Genomic DNA, 27,411 nt, shown 5'->3' with positions numbered 1-27,411 from the left:
CACAGGATAAATTAAAATCAGACTTACTCGCCCAGGATGCAGATGTCACACGTAAGTTTTTTTTTTTTTTTTTTAAAAAAAAAAAAAAGCAAAACTGGAGACTGATTGTACTTCAGTTTGGGAGTCAAATTAGCGTTGATCAGAACTACCGTCATATCCCTATAACTAAATAATACCTCCACCTTCCATTTTGCTTTGTGAATTGGCCCCTTGTACATGCAAAATACATTTCTAAGATTCCTCTTGTGTGCAAAAACTATTTACTGAGCACTTGATATATTTTAGGTCTCGTGAATGAGACAGACCCTATCCCTGCCCTCGGGGAGCCTATAACCCAACAAGCATAGAACCACCCATTAGAAGTGGGATTTGTGCTACTGTAAAGTGCAGTATTTTATAAGGGCTTAAGGAAAGATATTCCAATGTAGACAGAGTGATCAGAGAAGACTCCATTGAGGTAATTAAATCCAAGATGAATTTTAAGTGGAGTAGGAATTGGCTAAGCGAAGGGCAGTAGGGATGAGAAAATGTTTCTTCCTGCAGAAATAACTACATCTGCCACGAACCAAAGGCAGGAAAGGACAGGGTATGGGAAAGATGGGGGCAAGATCAGGAGCAAGGACACTGAGGGGCTCTTGCAGTAATTCAGGAGAAAGAGTGGCTTGCACTAAGGTGGATAGGAAGAAGAAAACAGATTCAAGCAGTATTTGAGATGCAGAAACAGCTGGTCTCTGTCATGGACTGGATGTGGAAACTAAGGGAGAGAGAAGAGCCAGTGTAGACTCAGAGGTTACTGGTTTGAGGATCCATGTTGGTGTCAGGGCCACATACCTGGAAATTTCAGGGCTGAGGGATTGGTGAATAGAGGTTACAGTACTGAACATCACATTTAATGTGCTGAAAACAGAACATGTTTTTAGTTCACTTAGACCTGGAAATGAGTTGACAAAGAAATTTAGAAACTTCTCCATTGATCATAGACCTACATAGTTTTAGACCAGTAAGGAATTATACAGATTTTCAAACTGAAATAGCAAGTTTATGGGAAGCGGCCACCCAGAATTTGAAGGTAGAATATTACTTCTAATAATTTAACTGTTACTAAAATCATTAATATCTCTAGAAACCAGTGATTTATCCACTTACATTTTGGGCACATGTTCCAAGATCCTGTTAAAAATAGAAACACTGAATGCCAGTATTCTTGGGCAAACAAATCCATCGGTTGCTACAGAATTTATGCTAAGATTTCAGAAAGCAGAATTCTGCTTGTGACAATACCAGGGGTCTTTTGAATTTCTTCACTGAACAGGGACCCCTGGAGTTTTTATTGATTGGACAAGGTCAAGCAGAAAAGCTTACATTTAATCCAACTGTCTACTTCCTTTGTCATATTCCTTAAAGATAATTCACTTAACTATTTTAGCCCTGATGTAATGTGTGTGGTAACAACATTTTTAAAATTGCCTATTCTTAAACAATTCTTTCACAAAAAAATAATCACTTCCTGCAGCCCCTGGATCACACCTCACCTTCAGCTACAACCTTTGCTCAGCACATGATTTTTCCTTTTTTTTTTTTTTTAATGTCACAGGTTTCAACTCCAAAGAGCACTGCCAAATTTTTCTCTTCTCTGACATAATCTCCTCTTTCTGCTTTGAATGAACATCTCCTCCTGGGGCCTCTTATAAATAACACAAAAAGAACAGCTGGGAAAGAGAAATGGGCACTTTACAGGTGACTTGGAAATTCAGAGAAATACAAAAATTCTGGGCAGAGAGAGGTGCAGGCACAGAAGGGAAGTTAGAAATATAGGACAGGGCTCACTATATGTGGCCTTAATGTCCCTGTGATACATAATTTCTAGTAAGTTTAATAAATCCAGACCAAACTGATAGGGCTGTGGCTCTCAACAGGCAGGACACTAGTGCCTTAGCCCAAAGACCCTTCACCTGTGGGGTAAGGATGGGGAGGGCACTGTGCTGCATTGCAATGGTGCAGCAGAGATTGATGCACAGCAAAGGCAAATTCTATTTAATGCAATAAACAAAAGGATATTCCACCATCACAAGCCGACCTGGTCATGTGTCTGAAATTATTTCTTTGCAGGCAGCCTGCTCTCTTCTGCTTCTCTGGAAACAATATTTTTTTCTCTCTGCTATTAAGCACTCGGTTTTCAGGGGCAAGCAGAAGGGATATTGAGGTAATTTTAAAAATGTTATTCATAAAGAAATTTAATTAACAATTATTAGCCTAGCAGTCATTATTTAACAACTAAATTGTCACTCAGCCCAATAAGAACCAAGGATGCCTGATTTCCATCAATGCATAGGTGTTACACTGGTGAAAACGGTTAAGGAGAGAAAGTTCTACTGTGCTTTGCCATAATTTTTGTCCCTGTGACACATCTCTTCTTAGTGTGGGGTCAATGATCCCCATACAGAGGCTGTGGTCCATTACAGCATTTGAAGCCTCCAACTAGGGGATTTAGAATCAAACTCTTCATCTTGATTCTGGTGACAGAATCCTTGCCGACCCTCTTTTGATAGCCTGTCCAGTGTCCCCAGGTCCTATGGCACCAAGACCCTGCTTTGCCATTATCAGCAACCTCACCTACCCCTTTCTGTTCCAGTGACTGGAATATTGTCTGTTGTAGAGCAGGTGGTTGATAGAAATATACAATAGATACCATCAGAGAACATACTCATTCAACAGTTATTTATTGAATACCCTCTATGTGCAGATTCTGTTGTAGACACTGAAAATATCTAGAGAAAGTTATGGACTTATATGCTCATGGGGAAAACAGATAACAAACAGATGTAAAGTACATTTAATTGCAAATAGAAAACTTAAAATGGCACAAAAAGGAAACAACATAGCATACACTAATGGAAATATGATCCCACAGGAATGTGCAGCCACTGGTGATACTGCCCATGATGGGAGAGGGTACTAGAAAGTATAAAGTGGCTTTCTTTGCCATCCACATGGCTGTCCAAAGTTCTATAGGCTTTAGCTGCAAGCCTGCATCCTCAACAGGTGCAAGAGGAACTACCTGTGTAGATCATGGGACAAAAGAAATAAAAATTCAGTTTTCCTGGCCTAATATTCCCCAGCAGACCCTAACCTCAGGCCTGATTGGAATTCCCCCTAAGTCAGGGGAATTCCCTAATGCTTTTTTAGTGATCACCTTCAGGAGAAATGCAGGAAGAGGAAAGCAGGCGGCACTCTGTGTGAAGGCATGTTTCACTTAATATTGCAATGACTACTTCACACTAGAAGTAACACTACTCTCATTAGGTTAGATCTTGAGTTTTAGATTTGGTTTCAAATATGCAAGAAATCAGAGAAAATGTAGATGAATCAGTGAGACCCAGATAGAAATAGGTTTTGATGTCTAGTATTGGTTAAATGCTTTCCTAGATAAGATAAACTAGCTAACACAATAATGAGATTGCCATTCTTCTGTCTTAGGAGGAAATAAGGAAAGAGTTTATTCTTGCTTCTGAGAAGGAGTGGACCAGTCATATTTTAAGGACAGGTGTCATGGATAAACTCATCATAGAGGAAGCTTGTTGAGGATAACAAACTCTACTTTTCCTTTTCAGACAATGCTCTTGCAGGACAGGTCCCTGATATCTTTGGCCAACCCTGCCCTTCTGCCTTCTTACTTGCAACTTTTGGTGAGAATATACCAAGGGTGCAACATCCTGAGTTAAAGAGAAAATGTCCAGAACAATCTGGGCTATGTCCTCATTCCTCCTAGAACAAAATGTTCTATAACATGTGTGCTCTATGAGCCAAGTGGCACCCAGGGTATACAAGCCCAGGGTAGAGTGCTTTTGGGGTCCCTCATGTGACATGAGGCATGCACAGTCAAGATTCCATTCACCCTAGTTTTTTTTTTTTCTAATTCTTTTTTTTTTTAATTTTGTAGCATGTAATTCTATATATATATATTTCCCATTTATTTATTTTATTGCATTTTAGGTTTTGGGGTACATGTGAAGAACATGCAAAATTGTTGCATAGGAACACTCGTGGCAGTGTGATTTGCTGCCTTCCTCCCCATCACCTACATCTGGCATTTCTCCCCTTCACCCTAGTTTTAATTTAGAAGTGCGAATGGAATATAAGTTTCAAGAGGTTAGGAGATGTGCAGGGGGTAAACAGTAGAAAAAAATGTCATGGTGGTCGATCTCTATAGTAGTAACTCCTCCATTTTCAAGGCCAGTTCAATTTTAATCTTATCTATGAAATTTCCCCTGTATCCTTCTTTTTCTCTGTGTTTCCAGGTCATTCTTATCTCCAGCGTATCCCTTGCCACCATCCAATCTGTGTTTGTGATTTGGGTACAGTTTCTAGGGCTGGATTGCAAGCTCCAATGAGAGGTGAGATCCTTTTCTTGGTGTCATAACGCTGACCTGGTACTCGGTGGGCGTTCACATAGTGCCTGGGAAACTGTAGACGTTCACAAAATAGTTGCTACATTGGAGTAATCAGACACTAGCATTGCAAAAGGTAACAAAAAATTCTTGTAATATTTCCAGTGAGGTTTACTTTTTTTTTTTTTTTAGGGGAAGGAGTATTTTTTCTGTTCAGATAAATGGGGTGTGCATTCTGAAGGTAGATATCTCAGTCAACAATTATTTCAGAACTAGAAGTGTTTTGTCTACATGAAACCAAACAGTTGCCATGAAATTTTGGTTAAAGCTGACATTTTCTTCAGTTTGTTAAAGTTTTCTTCAACCTGTTGCAAATTTTAAAGGAACTTGTCTGGAAATTTTGACTTTGTTTAGAAATGAGCTTTTAGGGGTTCTGATCAAACTGTTTTCTGGATAGTTCTGGAATAATGAAATAAAGAAAAAAAAAGCATGATAAAGAACGTCGGCCAAAAGGAGGGAGAGCAGCGCTGTGCAGCATTCTAGATAGAGCACTGGACTAAGAGGTAGGATATATCTGACCTCTGCTCCTAACCTTGTTCCTAATAAGCAGAGTTACCTCACTTAATGACTTTGTGTTTTGGTCTCCATATTGGTAAAACAAGGCAGTGAGACAGGATATCTCTAAGATCCCTATTCCTGTTTTAATATCTTATGAACTAAGAAAAACCCTTCTACAGGCATAGTCCACGAAATATTTCCGGCCTCACACTCTCTACTTTCTGACATCCATTTGGCAGTAAACATGGAATTACTGAAGGAGGGAAGCACAAAATTGGCTGCTTTCCCCCCTCCTCTTCACCTTATTCCTGACTTGCTGTCATCATAGAAAATTAAATGCAACTTGATGGCCCTGGTTTGATTATTGAACTGTAAGCTCTGCAGAGGAAAGGACCATGTCTAATCTCCTCTGTGTATCACACCAGAACTATGGTTCCGGATCCTACCCGCGCTGTTTGCTTAACTGACCATTTGAGAGCTTTGCTGTGTTGAATCTGTATTGTGACCTGCTGAAGGTGAATTGCTGAGCTTGGCAGGTAACTTATGATTCCTATTTGTTGCTATTGATTTTAATTATGTGCTGTATTTCTATAAATATTCTACATAGACCCAGAAACTTCAAAAGCACATGGCATATAAATATATACATAAAGATTAAAAATGAAAACCAACAGAAAGCAAGAGAAACTCTACCACTGACCTCTTTGTTATACTTTCTGTCACAAACCAAGTGGCAACTTCCTCTGTTCTAGCTTCCTGAGTTCTGAGTAATTTCTCAGTTGAGCTCTGGGAGTAAAGTAAGAGTGAGTGGATGGTAAGAGCCTTCTTATCCAATGTGAGAGGACCAGTAGTTGTTTTAAAGATTGGTTTAAAAAAGGAATCTGTTGGTCTGCAGTCCAATGCTCTACCCCTGAGCTATACCCTATTTTTTAATTGGGTTATTTGTTTTCTTGCTATTTAATTGTTCGAGTTCCTTATATACTTTAGATGTTAATCTCTTGTTGGATGTTTGATTTCCAAGTATTTTCTCTCATTCTGTGGGATCTATCACTTTCTCAAACTCATATTTCCAACTATTTACTGAGCTGACATAGCCTATAAATGCCTAGAACTCAACATGTCTAAAGCCTAATGCGTCATCTTTCTCCTTAAACTTCCTCCTCCTTTGTTCTTTCTTTCTACTTAAAACTCTAATGCATGCTCTTTATGCTTCTTTATATTCTATTCCCTGTGCTAGGAATTCTTTTCTGCATATTAACTACCAAGAAAGTTCATCCTTAAATGATTAACACACATGTCCCCTCTTTTGTAACAGCCCAGGAGGCAATGCAGTGCTCTGGAAAAATAACAGATCCAACTTTAAATCCCAGTTCCAGCATTTATTATGCAATCATTTGACCTTGACCCCACTAAGCTTACCTTTCTTTGGCAGTAATATCTACCTCAGAGGGTCATAAGCTTCAACGGAGATGACATATATGAAGAGCCTAGTGTAAAACTGATATTTAGCAGGTCATTCATGAATATTCATAATCTTCTCCTCCCTCCCTACTCTGGGCTACCAGAGCATGTGTACCTGTTTGCTGCAGCCCTGGTTATGCAGTGTTCTCATTGGTCCTCTAGACACTGAGCTCTTCAATGGGAAAGCCTATATCCCAGCACCACCAAATGTACTCAGTACATACTTATTAAACTGCAGTGTGATTGGAGATAGCTCAGCACTCCATTCTAGGACTCAGGATCTTGAGCCAGTGTCCCTGGGGAAATGATGTTCCATAGAGAGAAAGAATAAAATCAAGGATGAACTGCTCTTTTTTTTTTTTTTGGTTTTCACTTTATTTATTTACCTCTTCTAGTTAAGAAGTACAAGCAATCTTGATTAAAAAGGCTTAGAAATGGTATTTAATGCTTATACAGAATTATTTTTAAAGTGGCAAGAATTAAAGAGAACATTAATCTTTCTTTTAAGTTGATAACCAAAATACATATGCTACCCTATAATGATATTTGCCTTGTTTCTTATGGAAGAATGGCTTTTCTTTTCACTTAGACTAAAGTAAGAAAATGAAGCAGAGTAGTTGAAACAGCCTGTCTTCAATGATTCAGACAAATTAAAATCTAATGAATGGCCAAAAATATAAATTGTGTTTATTAGATGAACTGCTCTTAAGGACAATGTAAAGAATTTAATGCAGGGTACATTAAGCTTTCAAGAGAAGAAAGAAGACATCCAGCAAGAAGTTGGGGCTGTGTCTGGGGTTGGGTGGGGCACACATTCAAGGAAAAGGGGAAGGAACAAGTGACATCAGCAAAGGAAAAGGGTAGGGGAGCAAATGAGAAGGCAGCGACAGAGAAATGTAAAAAGGAAAGAATTTCGTTAAGAAAGTAGAGGATCCATGGTGCAAAATACAAAAGATAGGTTCCTAGAATTAGAACAGAAAACAGGTTCTGGGGTTTTGGACAAGGATAGGAAAATAGTTTTGATAGAAGCAAAAAGGAAAAAATAGTTTTGATAGAAGCAAGAAGACAAAACAGATTGCAAGGGGTTAAGAAGTACGTGGGTGAGAAACTGAGAAAAAATCTCCAAGGTAACTAAATAATGGTCTGGCATCTGTATGTGTTCAAATGTGTGGAGTCTTCAATTTCTAAAGTATAATACCATCAGGCGAGAGCCCAGGTTTACTGCCTCCCAGTTGTCACTAGTCTACCACGCCATGCCACAGGCAAGTGTCTTTTTGTGTCCTTTTGTTCTCACTACCCCATCACAGCTACAGGACTCTTATCTAGACATCACCCGGCGGCCTCACTTGATGAGGATCTGATGGATTTCTGCCTAGCATGGTTGACAATTTCATCACTCAAAAGGCTGAGGAAGCCACCACAGGAGCGGCTTTACCTCAATTAATTTTAATCAATAGCCTGGCTTGAATGATGGAGTGGAAGTGATAGGAACTTTGGGGGAAAAGTCATGAAATTGTCTTGTAATAGTCAAAGAAAAGAAAGCTGGTCATAGACACAATTCAAGCAGTTTAGAAAAGTAGATTTTTATGTTCGACTCTCCGCGCTCCAGCCCCAAGACATGGAGTTCCTAAATAGAAAACAAAAGATCCTGAATCTAGCTCTACTATGTATTTTTTAATTAATTACTTGGATAGACTCAGGCATAATAAATGTGAAGATGGCACAAAACAGGAGGAGAATCCCTCAGGACTGGATCAGGATCTCATGATTACTCAACAGGCCATCAGGATGAATTGAAACTAATGAGATGAATTTTAATTAGAAAACTATGCAGATCGGCCCTAAAGTTAAAAAAAACAGGGGGCGGGACAGAAGAAATACAGTATGGAATAGGACAAAGATATTAAATAAATGCAGGCTTTAAAAAAGTTATGAAGGAATGTTAAAATAGTTAAAGATAAGTACTTAACAATGGGAAACAATCTATACCCTGCAAACAGAAGAAAACAGAATAAGAACTTTTAAAAAAAAACAGAAAACAGGAAAGGTGAATAAAAGTACAAAATGGATGGCATAAGTAAGTCCAATTATATATATATATATATATATATATATATATATATATATATATATTATTGCATTTTAGGTTTTGGGGTACATGTGAAGAACATGCAAGATTGTTGCATAGATACACACATGGCAGTGTGATTTGCTGCCTTCCTCCCCGTCACTTGTATCTGGCATTTCTCCCCACGCTATCTCTCCCCAACTTCCCACCCCCTGCTGTCCCTCCCCTATTTCCCCCCAACAGACCCCAGTGTGTAATGCTCCCCTCCCTGCATCCATGTGTTCTCATTGTTCAACACTCACCTATGAGTGAGAACATGCGGTGTTGGATTTTCTGCTCATGTCAGTTTGCTAAGAATGATGGTTTCCAGGTTCATGCATGTCCCTAAAAAGGACACGAACTCAACATTTTTGATAGCTGCATAATATTCCATGGTGTATATGTGCCACATTTTCCCTGTCCAGTCTATCATCGATGGGCATTTGGGTTGGTTCCAGGTCTTTGCTATTGTAAACAGTGCTGCAATGAATATTCGTGTGCATGTGTCCATATAGTAGAAAGATTTATAATCCTTTGGATATATACCTAGTAATGGGATTGCTAGGTCAAATGGAGTTTCTATTTCTAGGTCCTTGAGGAATCACCACACTGTCTTCCACAATGGTTGAACTAATTTACACTCCCACCAACAGTGTAAAAGTGTTCCTTTTCTCCACATCCTCTCCAGCATCTGTTGTCTCCAGATTTTTTAATGATCGCCATTCTAACTGGCGTGAGATGGTATCTCAATGTAGTTTTGATTTGCATTTCTCTGATGACCAGTGATGATGAGCATTTTTTCATATGTTTGTTGGTCTCATGTATGTCTTCTTTTGTAAAGTGTCTGTTCATATCCTTTGCCCACTTTTGAATGAGCTTGTTTTTTTCTTGTAAATCTGTTTTAGTTCTTTGTAAATTCTGGATATCAGCCCTTTGTCAGATGGGTAAATGCAAAAATTTTTTCCCTTTCTGTTGGTTGCCAGTTCACTCTAATGACTGTTTCTTTTGCCGTGCAGAAGCTGTGGAGTTTGATTAGGTCCCATTTGTCTATTTTGGCTTTTGTGGCCAAGGCTTTTGATGTTTTGATCATGAAGTCCTTGCCTACGTCTATGTCCTGAATGGTTTTGTCTAGATTTTCTTCTAGGGTTTTTATAGTGTTAGGTCTTATGTTTAAATCTTTAATCCATCTGGTTAATTTTAGTGTAAGGTGTCAGGAAGGGGTCCAGTTTCTGCTTTTTGCACATGGCTAGCCAGTTTATATTAGGCTTTCAACAAATATAAATAAGCTCACCTATTTACATTCAGAGTATCAAATAATATTTTTTAAAATCAAGCTATATACTATATATGAGACACCCCTAAAACAAAATAATTTTGAAAATAGAAAATAAAAGCAAGAGAGATGCAGGAAATATCTTAGTAAAAAAATTCATAATGACAACATTTTTATAAAACAAAATAGATTTTGAGGTGAAAAGCATTATTGGGAACAAAGAGGGCCACTATACATTAATCAAAAGAACTACTGGAGGAACAGATAAAAATCGTCAAATTGCCTGCAGAAATGTGAGATGGAAGAGACTTGCTTTAATAGCAGCTCATGAGAAAAGGATGATGTTTTGCTCTCAGAAGTTTTCTAATGGCCAGGGAGTTAACATGGTCACCTCCAAACGTCACTGCAATCTTTGCTAATATTAACAGTTGCAGAACAGTGCAAGTTAAGAACCACTTTATCTGCACTGTCAAAATTTATCTGGAGTGGAGTGCTCGGATCTCTGTATGTCAAGTTAAGATAGATATTGTCATACTGGAGAATTTCCAGCAGAGATTGACCAGAGTGAAAACAGCATGAAAAAGCATTGCCTAAGAAACAGTTGAAGGAGAGGAGATATCAGGCCAGAAACAGGGAAAGCTTAGAGATACATGTCAACTAAAAGTGGACACAGTCGCAAGTGATGGGGTCAAGACATGAACAGCAGATCTCACTGCAGACAAGGCTCCAGCCACTCCGATCTACTCCATCCTGCATTTCCTCTCTATACAAATACCAGAAAGTACAGGAAATGGTTTTTGTAATATGACAGTGAAAAAGACTTTCCTAACATGAAGATCACTGCTATAAACGAAAAGAGGACATCTTTTTAAAAGGTTAAGTTTTGAAAGTTTGCATAAAGATACAATAAGCAAAGATTAAAAAATAAACAACAGAGGGACAACAACAAATGCTGGTGAGGATGCAGAGAAACTGGAGTGCTTATACCCAACTGGCCAGAATGGAAAATGGAAAATAGTTTGGCAATTTTTTATCAACTAAACCTTCAATAACCATACAACCACCCAGTAAGTCCATTCTTGGGAATTTATCCTGGAAAAATTTAGACTTATGTTCATACAAAAACCTGCACATAAATGTTTATAGCAGCTATATTTGTAATAGCCAAAAACTGGAGGCAGCCCAGCTGTCCTTCAATGAGTAAATGCTTGAACAAAGTTTAGCATATTCATAGGACATCATCCACGTTGTCTGTATCAATAGTTTGAAAAAAGTCAATCCCAAAGATTACTTAATGTATTATTCTATTTATATACAAAGTCACCTTTGATCACTACCTGTGATTTCATTTGTGAAATGACAAAATTTTAGAAATGGAGAAAAAATTAGTGGTTCCTGGAGTTGGTAGGGGGTTGGCAGGATGTGGAAGGAAGGTGGGTGCAGTTTGAAAAGGGCAACATGAGGGATCCTTGTGTGGATGAAACTGTTCGTATCTTGACTGTGGCAGTGGACACATGAACCTATACATTTGATAAAATTGTAGAGAACAATCAAAAAGACAGACAATTACAAATTTTGGCCAGGCTATAGAAAAATTGGAACCCTCAAACATTGCTAGTAAGAATGTAAAATGGTGCTACCACTCTGGAAAACAGTTTAAAAGTTTTTTTTTGTTTGTTTGTTTTTTTTTTTTTTTTTTTTTTTTGAGACGGAGTTTCACTCATGTTACCCAGGCTGGAGTGCAATGGCGCGATCTCGGCTCACCGCAACCTCCGCCTCCTGGGTTCAGGCAATTCTCCTGCCTCAGCCTCCTGGGTAGCTGGGATTACAGGCACGCACCACCATGCCCAGCTAATTTTTTTTGTATTTTTAGTAGAGACGGGGTTTCACCATGTTGACCAGGATGGTCTCGATCTCTTGACCTCGTGATCCACCCGCCTCGGCCTCCCAAAGTGCTGGGATTACAGGCTTGAGCCACCGTGCCCGGCCAAAAGTTTTTTAATGTTAACATGGAGTTACCACATGACCAACAATTGCACTCATAGGTATACGTAGAAGTGAAATAAAAACATATGTCCACACAAAAACTTGCAAATCAAGTTTCCACAGTTTTTATAGCAGCACGTCTATAACACTCTCAAAGTGAAAACAACCCAAATGCCATCGTCCAATGAATGGATAAAATAAAGTGTCCATACCATGAAACATAATCTACAATAAAGACGAATGAGGTACTGATACATGCTACAACATGGATGAACCTTGAAAACATTATACTAAGGGAAAGGAGCCAATTGCAAAAGACCACATAGTATATCATTCTGTTTATATGAAATGTTCACAATACACAAATCCTGAGAGAAAGAAAGTAGATTAGTAGCTGCCTAGGGCTGGAGGGAGGGATAGAGAGTGACTGCTAACAGGTAGCGTTTCCTTTCAAGGTAATGAAAACATTCTAGAGTTAGATAGTAGTGAAAGCTGCATACTTCTGTGAATATACTAAAAGCCATTGAACTAAATACTCTAAGTTAGTGAATTTTATATTTTGTGAATTATATCTCAGTAAAAATGTGAATAAATTGTATATAACTAAATACACACACACACACACACACACACACGAACAAGTAAAATCAAGCAATTCTGAACAGGATAAGTGAAATGTATCAATGTCAGTATCTCAGTTGTGACACCATATAACTATCTTGCAAAATATTACTGTTGTGGGCAACTATGTAAAATGTATACAATATTTCTCTACATTATTCCTTACAACTGAATGTGAATCTAAAGAAATCACTGCAAAAATTCACATTCACCATATGTAAAGCCCACACACTCACCCACCAGTGCTGGAGAAACAATACTACCTTCTGCTTCTTTCTGCCTTCCATTAATTTGTGAGCAGCAGAGTCTAAATTAGAAGGCTGCTGGCAAAGGATTCTAGAGAAAGGTTGTCCTAGGCTTCCAGCAACTCTGATACAGGAGATCATGGAAGGGAAGAGGGTTGAATGCCAATGTATTATATATATAATTTAAAGTATACTTAAAATATATATTTGAATTTACATATGTAGAAATATAAATTTATATACACTTATACAGTAATTTACATGTATTTAAATTTATAAATACATATAAATAAATATATATGTATTTGTGTATATAGTCTAAACTCATGGCATAATGTTTAAATAAAATCCATGTCTGAAATTGCATATACAACACCTTAGTCCGTGTTTCCCCCCTAAAGTAACATCTGCAACAAAGTTTGATGTGTGGGTTGTTTATCTGGGATGATTTCAGGAAGCAAGAGTGGAGGAGTAGGAGGACTGAGCAGAGGAGGAGAGGGAGAGAATCTAAAGATGAATCACAGCATTGACCACTTTTGGGAGAAACTGACTGCTCCATCTCTTTCTGAGAAGCCCAAGGAATAAAAAGTCAGGTCTCTTTGGTGAAAGGTTTAGATTGCGCATGTTGAGCAGATTCCTCAGACACATCACATTGACATCATTGTGTCAGAGAAGCAAGGGGGACAATGCTTTTGCCCAAGGTGAGATGCTGTTGGGTGACACCTGTGGGAAACCAAGGTTGAAGCCTTCATAATATGGCGGTGATGATGAGAGGCTTTGAAGCCGTGCACAAGAGGTATCTGATGAATACAGGATGATCCCAACTACGTGAAATATATTATTGGACTGACAAAACGTCTGAAAGGAAATTTAGCAATATGTGTTTATCTCTGGGGTATAGAATTACAGATAATTTTTTGTTTCTTTTTTAATATGTTCTTGTGCTTTGAAGTTTTCCACAATAAGTATATATTGTTTCCATAGTCACAAAATGCAACCAAAATTACGTTTAAGGAGTTAAGCTCTATGGATTATACAAAGACCAGAGGATTTGGATATAGTCTTCTTCTACTGGCTGGGAAACTGGACCAAATGACCTCTCAGATCACAGGCTAGGATTCTATGAAAATCAACTTGGCAGAAATGCCCAGAGGAGTATCAGGCACAAAATAGGCCCTCAACTACATTTGTCAAAGGAATGAATGTATGTACTGCCACAGTGCAGATGGAGTTGGAAAACTTGTTGCCAGGAGCTCATAATGTCTTGGAGAAAACAAAAAAAGAAACTTAAAAAGATAGAGTTACCACATGACTGAACAATTCCACTCCTAGGTATATCCTCAGGAGAAATGAGAACATACATCCACACAAAAACTTGAACACCCAAACTCACAACAGCACTATTCACAATAGCTAAATTGTGGAAACAATCCCCGTGTCCATCAACTGAGGAATGGATAAACAAATTGTAGCATATCTAAATAATGGAATGTTATTCAACCATAAAATAAGTGACATACTGATACATGCCACAACTGGACAAACTTTGAGAACATCCTAAGTAAAAGAAGTTAGATGCAAAAATCAGCATACCGCACAATTCCATTTATGTGAGATGTCCAGAAGAGGTAAATCCATAGGGGAAAAAGAGGAGATTAGTGGCTGCCAAAAGTTACAGAAAGGAAGGAATAAGGAGTGCTTACTTAATATATATGAGGTTTCTTTGTGGGTAATGAAAAGTTTGGGGCATTAAATAGTGGTGATGATTTCACGACATTGTAAATATACAAAAAAATCACTGAATTGTCCACTTTAAAACAGTGGATTTTGTGTTATGTGAATTTTATTTCAATCAAAAATGATAGTAAACAGTTTAAGGTAACATATAAAGTGTGGCAAATAATGGTATTAGCATCTAAGGGAGAGCAAGTGTGACTATATAGGTCTGGGGTAATCAGGATGACTACATGGATCGAGCAGGAGTTTGGGACTTTGAAGAAGTAGGATAACAGACATTCCAAAAGATGCTCAGCAAGCACCTGTGGAATTGAATTTAGCTACAAGCATTTCAGGAGGAGGTATCCACTAAAGCACTAAGACAGCAAGAGGCAGGATGAGTACTGTAGATAGTCATCCTCATGGATACAGAAGATTTTAACAGTGGAGGAAGGGTGGCAGATAAGGCAGAAGGAAAAGAAATCATCATTCATATAAACATTTTTAGAACAAAAAATCTGGCCCAGATTATTGTTCTTTGCCATTTCAACTTTTTTTCACTTCTAATTATAGAAATAATATAAAAGAAAGCACTCTAGTATAATGGCTTAAAGATTCTATACCAGTCAGACAGCCAGGCTGCAGAAAACATAATCCCAGAGTTTCAGTGACTTGCAACAGCTGATTTTTCACACCCTCTGCATGCCTGCTGTGGATGGGCTGTAGCTATACTCTGTGTGTTCTTCACTCTAAGACTCAGGTTACCTGGGCAGCCTCCACCTAGAATTGTCACATGGCAGATAACAAGGCAAACTGTGTACTGACCTTCAAGCTTCTGTTCAAAGGCCCCTCCACTCTTCTCTCACTGATCAAAGTTGGCCATGTACCAACACCGGAAGTCAACAAAACAGTGAAGGGGTATTAAACATGGGTGACTGGAAAAGCAATTTACCACAGGTTCCAGGCCTGGCCCTGCTAATTAATAGCTTTTAATAAAGTTGCTTATATTCTCTGAGCCTCAGAGTCTTCATCTATTAAAAGGTGATGATTACTCCTATGCTATGAAATTATGATGAGGATTAAATGAGGTCATGTAGTAAAATATTTGGTGCAATGCCAGGCACATAGTAATTACTCATTAAAATGAACTGTTCTAACAGATGACAAGCTCCTTGTGGCCAAGCACGTTTACCCATTGTTTACCCCAGCACAGCACCTAGCTCACTATAAATATTTCAAAAGATGCTTGGTAGAAGAGTGAATAAATGAATATGACTGTATGCTCATTTTTGTAAAATTAGAGTACATAAAAAAGTATTTAAAAAAAAATAATAAACTCACTCTTCTTAATTAATGGCCAATGCATGAGGAAGCAGGCACTTCTCCTTATCACTGATGAGCAAGTTATAGCTCCTTTTCAATTCACAGCCTTTCTTGCCCCAGCTCATATTTGATGCCAAAATCAAGGCTTAAGTGCACAGACTCTGTATGTCTTTTGGAGGATTGAGCATTGTCCGAAGAATGTTTCTAGCTCAGCAGGGGCCTGGTAATAAAGTGTCCTTATGGTTCTTGGTGTCCAGACAGGGCCCTGGATTGTGTAGGAGTCCCCAGAAGGTGAAAATAAGAGACAGGAAACAGAAATTACTGCCTGGCCTGAGAGCTGTCCTGGGATTGTGTCTCCAAAGAATGGAAATTTCTTCTGCTAGGGTTCAATCTGCTATCATCATCTTTGCCAGGGTTCTACATACGATAATCAATTCAGGATAACAATGAGATTTTTGAGATTAAAAAAAAATTATTTAAAAGCCCATAATTTTAATTTATACCCCTAGATATGACAAAGAGAAAATGCAAATAAAAATCACATCTACTTCTTTTTCATAGTCTTCTTTCAAATGTATAATCCAAATGTATTATACGGTATGTATGTATAATGTCATATTTCATAATCAAATGTATTATATAGTAAATTTGCCCTTATAAAGTAAAAATTTTTATTACTTATAGACCTTCTGATTGGCATGGCCCATTATTACAGCTGTTTACTACAGGTAAGGTAATGTACCCACCAGGTACACACACATTCCCGTGTACTCACACATAATGATAACCCATGTTATAAGAAATAGAAATCTTTTTCTTTGCAGCCTAACTGGTAGAAGCCACAGGGAAACATTTTTCAGTTAAATGGGAGGGAGAGTTTTCAAACAGATGGTCTTTAAAGTCCCTTAACCCTGAGATGTGATGACATTGGTAACAGCCTGATTTAACTTGAGAAGCCCACCTGGCAATTATTCCACTGTACTTAAAGTTCTTTCTGTTCTCTGTGGGTCTGACAATAAACGCTTATGGACACCTATGCTTTGCTGCCACTCTGTGAAGAATTATAATGGACACTTGGGCTGAGACGATAGTCCCTCCCTCTGAGGGGATTTCCCTCTACGTGGGCAGCTGATGGACAGCCATGGGAAGCCCAGTGAGATGGCCCACAATAACACATAGCTCACAGCATCACAAGCAGGAGGGAGGTTACTGCTGAGGCAGTGCCACAGACGATTAGTGCTATGGAAATTCAACAGAGCTATGGATGGATATACCAAAATTCACTGTGGCTGCTTCCTAATCTGCAAATTTAGATTAAATATGCTATCAGGAAAACAGAGTTTTCTAGTTCCCTCAGACAGAAGTTTCAGAAAAATCTCTAGCCCACTCTCAAGTCCCCAAATCCCCCCATACCAACACCTCATATACACACACAGGCATGCACACGCATGCGCCCACGCGTGTGCGCGCACACACACACACACGCACACACATCATCACTCTGCACAGAGGCTTTTCAAAGGATGGCTCCTGCATGGTGAATCCATACCATTTTTATATTTCTCTCTGCTTTTGTCCCCTTTGGTCTGATCACCTGTTCATTGCTCAAAGCCAAATGCTTCCTTAGAGGGCTTTAGAATGCATTTGGACAGTCACACACTGCAACTGATCCTCTTGTAGAATACAGGCAAGATATGAGAGATTTAGAAGGTTTTTTTCTCAGTTTAAAAATATGTATTCTATATAACTCATAACCCTTTACAAATAGAAAAATCCATAATACAATACACCAAATCTATGCCAATTCAATTTGAAGAATAAACAAGTTGAACCAAGTTTTTTAGATGCAATTTCTTTTGGGTTTACTTCAACAGTTTTTGTTATATTGTATATCTTGTAAATTCTAGTAAGTCTATCTGAAATCTCAAACATATTAATATTTCAAGGAGAACTTATTATAAACTGGGATTTCTGTTTGTTCATATTTATAAAATGCAACAATGGACACATTTTTAAAATCAAGGGCTGTATCAACCTTGTCCCCAAAGTAAAGGGGAGTGGGTTTGTAGAGGAGAAGAGCTAATACTAAAGCCAAGGCTGGGGATGGTGGCTCACACCTATAATCTCAGCACTTTGGGAGGCTGAGGTGGTTGCATCACTTGAGGTCAGGAGGTTGAGACCAGCCTGGCCAACATGGTGAAACTCTGTCTCTACTAAAAATACCAAAATTAGCTGGGTATGGTGGGTGCCTGTAATGCCAGATACTCGGGAGGCTGAGGCAGGAGAACTGCTTGGGACCCAGGAGGCAGAGGTTGCAGTGAGCCAAGATTGCACCATTGCACTCCAGCCTGGACCACAGAGTAAGACTCTGTCTAAAAGAAAATAGTAAATAAATAAATAGCCAATGAACTAAGCATTTTCTCTCCTCCTGAAAGGCTGAAGATGCTCCTCCAATTTCTCACAGGTAGTCAAACACTGAACATGATTCCTTCTGAGAAAGGACCCAAGCTGCCTGCAGGCTCCAGTTTGGCATCCCCTCCCAAAGTAAGCATTTGGTAATTCTCCTTTAATGTATTCAGTACTACGTAAAAAACCTGCCATTGATTCATTGTTTCTGAGGCTCTTCATATGGCTGTCTAAAATTATCTCTGAGAGAGTTTTGAATATGGAGGATTCTGAACAGATGGAAGACATACAATTGTTCTTTCAGTATTTTAAAGGAAAAAGTAGGCTTATCACACCTGACCTCAAAAGGTAGACATTAGTGTGATAACATTAGGCTCAACTGACAGCAGGTCTTTGAACGGCCAGTGAAGCCCAGGGGCGGCAGAAGCTGTCTTAGGGAGTCCTGACCTAAGTGTCCAAATTCAGGCCCAGCAAATGCCCAGCAAGGATCACCTAGGAGCCTGGTCTGCAGGCTTTTCAGGCCTCTTGCACACCTGAGAGTCTCTTCTATGAGATCCCAGGAATGCTTTGTCAAGGAAGAGGGACTGGAGCTGGGTTGTAACCATTGAGGAGTAGGTAAGAATGAATGGACAAAATTCCTGAGACAAAGGCATGAGAAAGAGCATAGAGGTCAAGTCCATCTGAAGAATGGAAGGACTCAGGCTTGTATCAAAAGGAGAGGCTTCAGAGGGCTGGTGACTAGGAGATAAGAGGGAGTTATTAGTTAAGGATTCTATTTTAATGACCTCAAATGCCATGAGAAAAATAATGAATTTTGTCTTAAGGCCGCTTGGTTACAAACTGGTAGCCAACTGATGCTTTATTACTTAAAGTACCAAGTGTTTTTTCATAAGGCCATTTTGTCCCCACATAAGCAGTTTAAAGCCTACTGTCTTCAGCAGACTTCACATATTAATATCACCTGCCTGCCACTTTTACTGCTGCCACAGATGATGATAAATCACTGAAGATGTTAAACTGGGAAAGTAGAATGAACTGAATTTTAGGGAAGTCAGTACAGCAATAACGTGTAGCTAAGGTTTGAGGCAAGAGAGTCCAGAAGGTTTTTCCACTGCAATAGTCCAGGCACCAAACACTTAGGACTAAACCTGAAGAGTGATCGTGGGAGAGGAAACAGAAGTACGGATGCAGGACAGGTCTGCAGGAAGAGGTAGCCAGACAGGAGGAACACCCATAGGGGAAACATCTGTCCAACATTCCAGTCTCCTTTCAGCCAAGACAAGCTGTGTGACTTTGGGCAAATTACCTAACAGCTTTATGCTTCATTTTCCTAAGATACATAATGGGGATAAAATTATCTATTCTACAGTATTAAGAATTTGTAATAGTTTATATAAATCTACATAACAGTTCCTAGAGCCGGGCCTGCCATACAATGAGCGTTCATAAATGATTAAAATGTTTGTATGCTTCTTAAAATAAAATTGTGTAATTTTGTGTATGTGTAGGGTGCACTAACAGATTGAAAGTAGGATAAGTCAAAGATTTCTAATTATTTTTAGTAAAAATTTGAGAGGTATAATTTGAGGAAAAGACAAGCAGTCAAATTTTAAATGTTTTTATATTGAAAAATAATGCCTCACAGGATACAGCTAAGTAAAATTTTCTAGCTGGAAATTGACAATATGTGTATGCAGATGGGGAAAAGTTGGACTGAAGCTTCAGATTAATTAGGGAGGTTTGGGCTGCAAGTAACCAAATACTCAAATTCAACTGGCTTAAATGATAAAGAAAATGTGTTGGCTCCCATAATGGAAATTCGGTTTGGTATTACTCACTTCAAGGGCTCTCTGGTGGCCTGAAGGACCCAGGCCCTTACCATCTTTCCCTTGGCAACCTAAAAACTTTGGCTTATTTCCAAGCCTCCTGCCTTCTTGGTCACAACATGGCTACAAGTATTTCAGGAGTAACATCAAGGCATGACAAAGAAGAAGAAACATTTACCAGACAACCCCCCATATATTTCCTCTCTCTTCTATTTGGCTAGATTTGGGATAAATTCTCCTCCTTAAATCAGTCATTGGCAAGAATAACTGAACTCCTAAGTTTGGCTTAAATTAATCCAGATTTACCCCCTGGGCCAAGAGGAGAAGTGGACACTCAAGAGGAAGAATGAAAATGGCTGCTGGACAGGGCATCTTGCCACCTTGCAGCTCTGGCTGAGTGTTGGGGTCCAAAGCCATGGCTCTTGATGGGCTATTCTCATTGTCACACAACTGCTGATGATGGCTTTCTTCTAGCTGCTGGCCCTTCCACCTGCTGTCTAGAATCTGGGTTTCCAAGTCCTTCCAGGTGAGACAGCTGACCCTCACCTCCTCCAGGCATCCAGATTGAAGTCATTGCCTGCACTAATTCATGTACTAATTTAATGGAACAAGGTAATACATGGTAGCAGTTTCTCATTTCCTTACCACCAACTGCAGCAAATCCTGCTCTGACAAAGTTTCTGCAAAAATCAAGATGAACTCAATTAGCGATGTGGACTTCCTGACTCCCCCGACTGAGGCCCGCAGCAGGCAGGAGACTGGATTGGCTGGCGATTGGAAGATGGTGGCAAAAGGTGGCTAGCAGATGGTGGAAGGTTGTCTGGTTGCCAAGAGGAGTAAAGCCTAGTACTAGAAGAACATAAGCACTTTGTCTCACTGATTCACATGACCAAACTCACTTTCAATAAAGCAAACCATTCTTCCTCTTTCCCCAGGTCTTCCTTCTTTATTGATTGACTGGAGGTGGCATCTGAGCCTTGGAAAACACAGCTGGCCACCTGCAATTCTCCGGATAGGGCAAAGGGGAAAAGCCCAGGTTAACTAGCACCTCTCATCTCATTCTCACCGAACAGGAAACCCATAACAAGCCAATCTAAAAACATCTGCAGGAAGCAAGCATTGACTCACCTCCCTGTGTCTTGCAAGGTCTAAATCAAAGTCATCCTGGAATGATAACATTCTCTTACATCTTTCATGAAAATACCTCTGGACACAAAATGTGCCCACAAAATGTCTCTGGACACCCTTGGTAACTAACACACTACAAGGGAGACAATCTGTTTTAAAAGTGTAGCCTACTGGTCCTGAAACTTTTTACAAGGAACTTTTTACGTTTCCCAAGGAAATCTTTCATAATTCTCTGCCCAGGGTTGAGCCCACATTTTAAATGCATTACAAACAGCTTTTCCAGCAACAATTAACTTCCTCTCCCATCATATATTATGAATAGTTAAATTTAACTGTATGTGCAGTAAAAACCACCAACAGCCATACTGTAATTGCCATTTTTAAATTTTCCACATTTTTTAAAACTTTAGTTGAAGCATTATGTAATATACTACAGAAAGCATGCATGCCAAAAAACATATTGCTTGATTCATCTTCACAAACCAAACATACCCACATAACCAGCACCCAGATCAAGAAACAAACCATCAGTACCTTGGATTACCAGCACCCTCAACTTTCCTGTCAGTCACTACATACCGTTCTCCCATAAGGATAACCCTCCTGATTTTCAACAGTATAGGGTAGGTTTCCCAGTCTTGGGACTTTGTGTAAATTATACTTACAGTTTATATTTTGTGTCTAACTACTTTCACTCACCATCAGCTAAGATCCATGTTACACATAAAGATCATTCATTCTCAGTGCTTAGTTCATATTCTGCTATATAAATATACTATAATTTATCATTCCTACTGTTGATGGGCACTTGGTTATTGCTGTGTTGTCTATTTGCAAGTGAACTGCTTTGAACATTTTAGTTCATATCTTTTGGGAAATATATGTAAGTATTTCTGCATCTAGTACCCATACCTAGTAGGGGAATTGCTGGGCCCTGGGATACATGCATATTTGGCTTTAGTAGATAGATTCTGCCAATCTGCTGAAGTGGCTCCAGTAGTCATTTCTGAAATGTGGAAAATAGCTTATAGACCCAACGACTGCCTTGTGGATCCCTGAGAGGTCTAAGGACATCAGTCAAGAACTTCTACTTAAAAAGAACCTGTTGTCTTATTTTGCCCCCAGTGAAAATAGGTAAGATTTACTATTCCCCATAAAATGTACTTCAGTTATTTTAGAACTATGATGAAATCCACTGTGGTGTTAATTTTATGTATTTTATTTATGTATAATTTTATGTATTTATGATAGTGGTAAGGGATATCCATGTGGCTGATGCAATACATCTGGGTGTGTCTGTGAGGGTATTTCTGGAAGAGAATAGCACTTGAATTAGACTGAGTGAAAAAGATCTACCCAACGTGGGCAGATTGTGTGCCCACCAATGTGGGCAGCTGTCATCTAATCCACTGAGGGGGCTCAAATAGGAAAAAACTCAGAGGAAGGGTAAACCCTCCTTCCCCCTTCTCGAGCTGAGACATCCATCTTTTCCTGCTTCAAATGTCAGATCTCCCAGGTTTGGAGCCTTTAGTCTCAGAATGGAAATTACACCATTGGCCCCTGGTCCCCAGGCCTTTGGACTCACACTGAATTACATCACTGACTTTTCTGTGATGTAATCCAGCTGGCAGATGGCAGATCATGGGATTTCTTGGCCTCCATAAACACATGAGCCAGTTCCTATAATGAATCTCCATAGTTATAGATAAATACATAGACATAGATAGATATACCCTATTGGTTCTGTTTCTCTGGAGAACCTTAACTAATACATCCTCTCTCACCCCTGTTATTCCTGGGATATAAAATCTTTCCACCCATGCAATGCCCAGACAAGGGTGTTATGCTCACCTGAGACCTTTTTGTGTGATAAAGATGCTGAGTCTCAGAGTGTTATGTGTTCACAGGTAGTGGGTGCCAGGGGAGTTCGAGAAACATGTCCCCATGTGCAATGTACAATCTGTCTTCAGTATCAGGTAGGAAGGAAGTCAGAGAGGGGCCAGGAAGGCACGCACTTTGGAGGCAGACAGGCCTAGGTGTGCACACTGATTTGGCCACTCTCTGGTGTGAACCTGTTGTACACCTGGGACACATGACCAACAAGGACAGTTGTCTGGCTCCCTGAGGTTATGATTAACATTGCTTTTCTAAACCCTGAGCCTTATTGGTGTTAGTTGAAATAGACAATTAGAATAAAATCCAAATTGCTTACCTTGCCCATAAGGCCCCACTTGACCAGGCTTTCTGCTGACCTCAGCTCCTTCCACTCCATCCTTTGCTCACATGGCTCCAGGCACACAGCTCTTCCCCTAGACACAACGAGGGCAAGTTTCAGGGTGTTTGTGCTCCTCTTCCTTTGGCACTGGTTGCTCTTTTCCTAAATCTTCATGGGGCTGCCTCTTCCTTATGATTCAGGTCTCAGCTTCAGTGTCACCTCCTTGGGATAAATGTCCTTTCCTAACCAACTCTAAGACAGCTCCAGCCCTCCACCACCTTCTCTATCTCATTAACCTATTTAATGTTCTTTATGGTATGTATCATGTGTTTACTGCCTTCCCACAACTAGAATGAAAGAGCCAGGGGAAAAATAACGGTGTTTGTTATTCATTGCTATATCCCCAGCACCTAGAATAATCCGTGCCACATAGTAGGTGCCCAAGAAATGTTGCAGGAATGACTAATTGAGGTCTCAGTGAAGGGTTATGCTGGTCCAGACTCAGCTGCCACTGATTGCCTTTGAGGGGAAAAGAAAGGTCTCACTTAGCATGGTTCAGTATTCTTTCTTTCTTGAGCCCAGGGTCATCACTTTTGCTGGCTCTAAAGAGACTCACTCATCTGAGGATCTGGCATGTCTCTTACCACATTTCAACAAATCAATGTCATGAACTTTCTGTTCCAAACAAACTTGCATCAATGATTTGCAGTAAACCACCAATACACCAAGAAGACTGTTTAATTTGTCAGAAACAAGAATTGTCAGCTGTTCGAAATGCAAGCCTGAAGCGTGCAGGCTCTGTTAGTCTGAGATTCCGTCTCTCTCAGTTCCTCCAGTTCTTGGAGCCAAGACGAGATCAATGGGGAAGCTGCCTAGCAGGGCAGACATCACACGTCACAGGACACCACTTCTGCCAAGCTTGGCAAAGCCAAGGAGCCATGGTCTGCTAATTGTTCTACGTGGCCGCAGGCTGGCAGCCTCGAGTGACCTATAGCTTTGCCAGGGAGAAAAGAGGCCTTTATTTGTTGGAAATTCTCAGATGTTAAAATAATACATTGCAGTAGTTTTTTTCTTTTCCTGGAAAATATAAATTTCATGGGCATCAACTGATATGCTTTTGCTTTCTTACTTCAGCGCTGGTCGATTTGTGTAAGCGTTCCAGATACAATGCGAAATAACAAAATGAAGATGTGGGAAGATGTTGAGAAGCTGCAAATGTTCTTCAAACTGGACACTTCAATACACAGCTTCCTTCTGACAGAAAATAAACCAAGATGATATCATCAAGTCTCACAGACCAGAGATTTTTTTTAATTGACCTTGCCTAGGCTCTTTAAGCAATATAAAAACAGGGCTCTAATATCCTCTTATTCACACATTTGATCCTTAACCACCTACTCAAGCCTCTCCATAAACCAGAATCTAAACCTCCCCTGACCCCACAGGCTTCTGGTGAGACTTTTCCATGAGAACATAACCTTGCCTCCCCTCTTGACTAAGCTTGGATTCTCCCTTTAACTCCACCATAGTAAACTCTCCTCAGTTATGCTCATCTCTATTACCTAACAATCCCACTGTGTTCACCTCAGTCCCAGGGTAAGAGCCCAAACAGACCAGGGATTATCTGGTAATTACCTGGTAATGGGAGTGCCCACACTCCCATTCCAACCAACTGGTTAAAAGTGCGTGATATGGGTCACTAGTGGTGAGGTCACGCTGCCTCTAGTGATGCTGGTGAAGGCCCCATGGGGAACCCAGAAACACTAGGCTGAGATGTTTGCTCAGGGTCTGTATTGGTTTGCTAGGGCTGCCATAACAAAGTACCAGCAGAACTTTCTTCCCTTGTGGTTCTGGAGGCTAGAAGTCTGGAATCAAGCTGTCCTTAGGATTGGTTCCTTCTGAAGCCTCCGTCCTTGTCTGCAGATGGCCACCTCCGCCCTGTGTTCTCACATGCCCTTTCTTCTGTGTACCTGTGTCCTAATCTTTTCCTCTCATAAGGACACCAGTCACATTGTATTAGGACCCACCCTAATGACCTCACTTTAGTGTAATCACCTCTTTAAAGAGTCTATATTCAAACACAGTTACATTTTGAGGTACTAAGGGGTTAGGACTCCAACATATGAATTTTTCAGGATGACAGGAAACTCATAGAGGCTGTACTACATGGCTAGGATCTATGTATTGGCTTCTACCTCCAAGACTCCCAGTGGAAAGCTGGCCCTGTAAGAAAACAGCACAGGTATCAAGGGAAAAGCCCAGTGGGGGAAAGCCTCACTTCTAGCAGAGTGTGGGTTCCTTTCAAAGAAGGAGATGGAGGCCACCAGAGCCAAAGGGAGAACCAGGCCAGAAGTATGGCCAGCTGACAGGAGATCAGGCCAAATAGAGAGCAAAGAGTGTTAAAGCCAAGAAAATAAAAAAGTGGAAGCCAGGATAGGAGCCTGGGATTGGCGTGCAAGCCACTGCAATTAGCATAGTCACATTGATGTCCCCTTTGGAGCCCGGGGTTGTCCCTTAAAATGGCGGTAGCCTTGCAATAGCTCTTTAGAGACCTCTAGGACATAAAACCCTTGATTATATTCACTATCCCCTGATCAAGGCTTATGCTGTTATCATTGTATGATGTTCATTCAGTGGCCTAGAAGAGCAAGATGAGAGGCTGTAAAAGAAAATGGTATGCATTCCACAGAGAAGGATTTTTTTTTTTTTAATGTGACTTCCTTGCCAACATTTCTACATTGGGAAATTGCACATAAAAATCCATATTTACAATTTCTTTTGAGAAATATGAAGATCTGGCAAAACTGAGATTGCAATCTAGCATGGCAACGTTCAGCCAAAGCTAAGTAACAGCCTCCTCCTAGGGGAGGCCACAGGCTCTGGCTCACTGCAGTCCAACCTTGTCTGACTCTTCATTTATACTTCTGCCTGAGCCAGCAAAAATCTTAGCTTGAGACCTCTGAGCTCAGCACATAGTGCACCAAACAGGGGTACCCAGTGTGGTGGTGATATGGTTTGGCTTTGTGTCTCCACTCGAATCTCATCTCAAATTGCAATCCCCATGTGTTGGAGGAGGTACCTGCTGGTATGTAATCGTATCATGGGGGCAGACTTCCTCTTTGCTGTTCTTGTGATGAGTGAGTTCTCATAAGATCTGGTTGTTGGCAAGTGTGTGGCACTTTTCACTTTGTGCTCTCTCTCCTGCTGCCATGTAAGATGTGCCTTCATTCTCCTTCACCTTCTGCCATGATACTAAGTTTCCTGAGGCCTCCCTGCCACACAGAACCATGAGTCAATTAAACCCCATTTCTTTATAAATTACCTAGTAGGCTGCGCACAGTGGTTCACACCTGTAAGCCCAGAACTTTGGGAGGCCAAGGCAGGTGTATCACCTGAGGTCAGGAGTTTGAGACCAGCCTGACCAATGTGGAGAAACCCTCTGTCTACTAAAAATACAAACTTAGCCAGGAGTGGTGGCACGTGCCTGTAATCCCAGCTACTCAGGAGGCTGAGGCAGGAGAATCGCTTGAACCTGGGAGGCGGAGATTGCAGTGAGCTGAGATCATGCCACTGCATGCCAGCCTAGGCAACAAGAGTGAAACTCTGTCTCAAAAACAAAAATAAATAAATAAATAAATTACCAAGTCTACAGTAGTTCTTTATAACAGGGTGAAAACAGACTAACACAGGTGGGATCTGGGATAACATTACTCATAGTGGTGGTGGCTGACGTGATTGTTGTCATCTTCATTGCTGTTATTGAGGGTTTGTTGTTGAAGATTCTATGCAGTATAAAGTCCATTTCAGATAGACAAGATAGGCACAGATCTTCATTGCAGAAGCTTTAAACCAATGGGTGGATCAACATAGGTTGATTTTGTAAGACACTGCAAAATTTGAAGTGACAATGATTGATGAGGTATAGGAACAGAGGCTCCATAAAGAGAGTGGGAGATCATAAATTAGAGTTTCATTCTTCACTGTCACAAAGGGAATGAAAGATTCAGCCTCCAGCCTCGGATATGAGACGGGCAGCCAGCCTGCGTCTGTGTTTTAGTTGTGTCCTGAGATGTCCGTAAAGAGAAGAACCCCTGACTTCAAAGCTTGACCCAGGATGCCCCTAGGTGGGGCAGTTTTGAGCACTTAGTATGTGAGACA

General features: G+C 40.1%; 1 pseudogene; it reads right to left on the bottom strand.

Annotated features, from left to right (window-relative positions):
- Nucleotides 1-17,436: 17,436 nt before the first annotated feature.
- On the bottom strand, nucleotides 17,437-20,327 carry LOC116557136 (annotated as a pseudogene).
- Between the last annotated feature and the right edge of the window lie 7,084 nt (nucleotides 20,328-27,411).

Source organism: Sapajus apella, unplaced genomic scaffold (genome assembly GCF_009761245.1).
Source record: "Sapajus apella isolate SASKATOON/1434 unplaced genomic scaffold, GSC_monkey_1.0 scaffold18, whole genome shotgun sequence".
Classification (NCBI taxonomy): domain Eukaryota; kingdom Metazoa; phylum Chordata; class Mammalia; order Primates; family Cebidae; genus Sapajus; species Sapajus apella.
Note: the sequence above shows the minus strand (reverse complement) of the source record. Positions and strands in the feature narration are given on the sequence as shown.